Source organism: Meleagris gallopavo, chromosome 2 (assembly GCF_000146605.3).
Source record: "Meleagris gallopavo isolate NT-WF06-2002-E0010 breed Aviagen turkey brand Nicholas breeding stock chromosome 2, Turkey_5.1, whole genome shotgun sequence".
Lineage (NCBI taxonomy): Eukaryota > Metazoa > Chordata > Aves > Galliformes > Phasianidae > Meleagris > Meleagris gallopavo.
In genome coordinates this window covers 90,305,201-90,310,018 of record NC_015012.2, presented here as the reverse complement: position 1 = coordinate 90,310,018, position 4,818 = coordinate 90,305,201, and the positions used below count along the sequence as shown (strand labels likewise).

The following is a 4,818-nucleotide window of genomic DNA, read 5'->3' as shown; positions in this document are numbered from 1 at the left end:
CTTCATTTTAAATCATGTTTCAATTTATTTAAATTAATTAAATACACAGTCATGCCCCCAAAATACTGATTTATGTTCTAAATATATTATTTTATACATGACAATTGGCATTACTGTTGAAAAAAAACATATCTAAAATAAAGGGGATAAAATGAAATAAAAAAATAATCTCATAACACATCTAGTAGAGCAGTGATAAAGTAAGTCCCACATAAACTAATTACATTTTTGATTGAAGAATTAACTTATCTTTTTTTTTCAGATGTTTCTGACTGTTACTATTCATCTTCTAATTTAAACAAATCATGCTTAGCATTTGCAGATGAGAAACTACTGGAGAGATGTGCCATTTGATTCTTCATACAAAAGAAACTGTCTAGTTTTTTAGGTAACTGGAAAAACCATTGCCACTGAACTGTAATTGATTTGTTTTTTCTTTCTTGCAATTCGACAGGTTTTTATATATATTAGCCTATCAAAATTTCTATGTAATGTAATTTTCAGCATGATGAAATTTAAACAGACTTTTCTGCACTCGACTAATCTCTTTTTTTCCACTCAGCGTTCAAAGTTGAATTCCTTCCAGGGGAAGCAGGTATATGCATTAGACACAATGATAAATGTTCTCTAATAACCAAAGAAATACATATTGAATACTCTTTCACATTTGCATAGTGTTTATTTTCCAGAAAGTTAGTTTTACTGACTGTGGGAAGCTTGCCCTAGGTGACCTCTCTTTTGGGGTATTGCTGCAAGCCAGCAGCCCAGTAGCACAGCCTCATTCTAGTAGCCCACTGTGGGTCAGAGCTTTGCTGGCCAGAGGAAAAAAACAATCCCTGTGCAGCCGTATGTCTACTTGGCTTTTGATCATGGGATGCATGTGAGGCTGAATATCTGTGACTTTAAATATAGGTAAGCACTGAAAGATTTCTTATGACAATTCCTTCCTTTGAATCATTTGAATACAGAACTGGAGATGATCATTGTGGAACAGATGATGAACAGACATAAAGATTTTAAACTGTGCAGCTGTCCTGACATTAACTAAATCTCTACGTCCAAAAACTGCCTGAAAGAGGACAGATTTTGCATACTCACTGAAAGTCTTAGAAAGACTTTAAATCAAATGCACAAGAAAAGATTTAAAGCACAAAAAAGGTGTCAAGTTTTGCCTTGTGATGAGGGGTTGAGCTAGAAGGCACCACACTGCATTTTGTAATCTTGATTTATAAATGTTCAGTGTTAGAATGACCACTTGTTCAGCCACAATAGCCACTATGGGATTCCTCAAACTCATAGTATGAGACATACCAGAGGAAAATATATAGATTTGATCTTCAGAAAACATATAGAAAGCTTTAAATGTATTTATTCTGCTGTGTAAAGCTTAAAGACTTATTTAAGTCAACATTCAACTGATGTTAGATTTTGACTGTTTATCTTATCTCTTCTAACAACAAACAAGAATGAGAGAGATGGAAAACTTAAAACCAGGATCATGTTACCCATAAAGCATTCATATGGACCATGATATAAGTGAAGAAGTCAGATCAACAATCTCTTGAATATAAATAATAACAAAATTCAGTGCCAAGGGCTAGCAGGACCTGGCAAAATCATGACAATTGCTTTTAACTGCGCTATGACTGGTGGATACATGTGATGACTAAAGTAAGTCACTTACATAAAAAGTAAATGTTTGTGATAATCCAGAGCCAGCTAATTTGTGTTACCTATTTCTATGATTATTTCTAGGAGAGAACATGGTGCTCTGATCGGCAGCTTGCAGCTCACATAAGCCTTTTGCTTCCCTGGATTTCTCTTCCCAACAATTTAAAACAATTCCAGCCTTATCCAAATCATTCCTACATGCAGAAAGCATGCATGAAAAAACAATTCGCAAATTCAGGACCATGACAAGACTCCTTCACTACTGTTTAATTGTGCTTTAGTTTTAATATCAATAACTCACAGCATTCAGTTGAACAAACATGCTATATTTCTGTGTGTCACTCATCTGGTTAAATTAATTGGCCAATAAGATACTGAAGTGACTCAAGCAAGAGGAGTAAAAACCACTTTGGAGTTATGTTATTTCTCCACAATATTCACTGATGTCACTTTACTAACACAGGGATCATTTCTATATGCAGAGACATATGCACAGTTTAAAATCATTTTAATTATAATCTCTAAAATTTAAAATATGCAAAAGGGAAAGAATAACCCTGTCAATTATTTGAGATGAAAAAAACATGAGTTTTTTTTGTGCAGGACCCTGACTTCCAAATTTTATTTTATTTTTTTATTTCCTGGGATTTATAGTGCCAGAGGAAACCCATCCAAATTCTGAAAAGAGTTGGTAACCAGTACCCCCCAAAATTTCCTCCTCCTTCTATATTGCTGGGGAATTCCATACCAGCCCACCTGAATTATGCTTTGATTCAAGGTATCTTGGTATTGAAGACACCATAAGTGTCCTAGTATTCAGTATTGAAATTTCCTACTTCAACTACATTCAGGCTCTGATAATTCCTCGAATCTAATCTGGATAAATGGAACAGATTTTTTTTCCTAATTTGGTCCAGTATTAAATGTGGAGGTTGGTGGCCCTGCCTGTGGCAGTGGGGGTTGGAGATTCATGATCCTTGAGGTCTCTTCCAACCTGGGCCATTCTGTGATTCTGCGATTCTAATTTAACAAGGCTTTCCACCCTAACAGACATGGACTGTCTCTATCTATCTCGATCACCAAGGGTACTTGAAAGCCTTCTAACTGATAAAACCAAACAAAGCATTATGTGGGAAGAAGACAGCACTGCCTCCATCTGTCAGTTTTTGTCTAGTACTTTTTTCCTATGGGATAATTATAGTGATCTTGGATGTTGACTTCCACAAGAGGGCATTTTAGAGCAAGGTTTGATTTAACAGGGAGGGAAAGGCTTTTCCCTGTCTTCCTGAGAAGCTGCTTCACTTTATCTGCCTATCTGCTCAAAGTAAAGGAATCCCTTTGCAGTGGGCTGCAAAGCTGCCAGCACTCAGGTGCTTACCATTTTAACAATAAAAATTGCTTTTTGAAGCAGATACTGCAAGAATACTCCCCACTCCTCCGAGGAACCTCAGTTTGTTCAGGCATTATTTCTATTCCACTGGCTTTCCTCAGCAGGAGGGAATTGCTCTCTCCATCCAGAACCTGCTCCATCAAGACAACTGTCTGCCTCCCACTCAACTCTGCCCTTACAGCCCAACGTGTATAGTACAGTGGCTCAACCTAGCCTTGACCTGTGCTGGAATTTGCTGGTTTAACCCCTGTAGCCCATCTGTAGCTTCAGCTCCAAATGACCCTCTGGAGAGGGGGTGATATCACCAGCAATCACCGCCAGATGAACAGCAGTCCAGCAGAAAAAATTGTATATGTATAAAAAAAACAACTGGGTTTAAGACTAAAGAGGAAGAAATCCATAGTGTGAACATCCTCTTGTGACAGGTCTCAAGATGCTGATAACTAAATCCTAAACTCCTCAATTTCTTGAGAAGATTGAAACTGTCACCTGTAGGATACAGAGGAACACTGGAAGAGTGAACATAATGAGAAAGAAAACAGGTAGATAATAGCAAATTCTTTGGTACAACAATTTGGATGTTTTTTTTTGTATCCATTATATAATATGGATTTCTACACTGTCAAATATTAACTGAATGAACCAGAAATTCTTGTATGTACACTATATTTCCTTTTGTTTTAAAGAAATATTTTGAATGTGCAACTGTTACTATGGCAATATCTTCTAGGGACATTTACATCAGTACTAAAACTCAGAAGTACACAGGACATAAATGATATCATAAGGAAACAGTGGAAATTGAGCTAGTTGCAAGATATCAAAATCTGTACATCTTGTATCAAATCTCATATTGGTGGATTACATTCTTCTACTACTTTTTGCTTTTCTTAGAGCATACAAGATCAAATACTGAGTATTTGGCATCAGGCTATTTCTAGGAAGGATGAAGCAGTTGCCAGAAGGCTTGGAGAGATCTGATTTTACGACATTCACAACAGTTGATTGTGCATTTATTGCACAACCAGCATAAGCATAGAGGAAAATATTCACTGTAATCAGAAGAGTTCTTATCCTCACTTCCAGTTTCAATCAGTGCACTGGCTCATTTGCTTTCTTATAGGAGCTCATGTCCTGTCTCTCCAGGAAAAAAAAAAAAAAAGGAAAAAAAAGTGATATCCAAAGCAAATTCATGATGAAAGCTCTTACACAAGAGATAAGACAGAAAACAGACCTTTTCAAAATATACTCTTATGTAACAGTGAACTCCTATGAGTTCACTATAGCCTCAAAGTACCCATTAAAATCTGTCTATAATCTACTCGTAGCTGCTTTATCACTCATCATGAATCTTTTTGTCTTCCAATGGGCATACATTATAAACAAACTATATGCATGAATCTAGGAGTAAGAGTTCTTCCTAAGGAAAACATACTTTGTTTTGGGTAGTTTTTGTGATACCTACAATTCTCTTCATATTTATAGTTCTTTAATGTAAACTCCATTATATCCCAAAGTAGCTGTACTTTTATAGGAACAGTTTTTCCTGCATTCTCTAGTTAAAACTGACTGGTTGAAAGCTGCCACAGAAAAATTATGTTTTTCATTTTGATCCTTGCAGCATACTAATAAAAGTTTGTATAAGTTCACCTTTTAAAAGTATCATATTAAAAATCTGTTGATATGAACATGATGTAGACATACACAATGCAAATTCCTGACAGCAGTTAGCAAAAAAAAGGAAGAAAGGAAGGAAG

General features: G+C 35.9%; 1 protein-coding gene across 1 annotated transcript in view; it reads right to left on the bottom strand.

Moving 5' to 3' along the window:
• LOC109366483 (fibropellin-3-like) overlaps positions 1–4,818 on the bottom strand; it is a 57,922-nt gene that overhangs the window by 17,269 nt on the left and 35,835 nt on the right. The window lies entirely within an intron of this gene.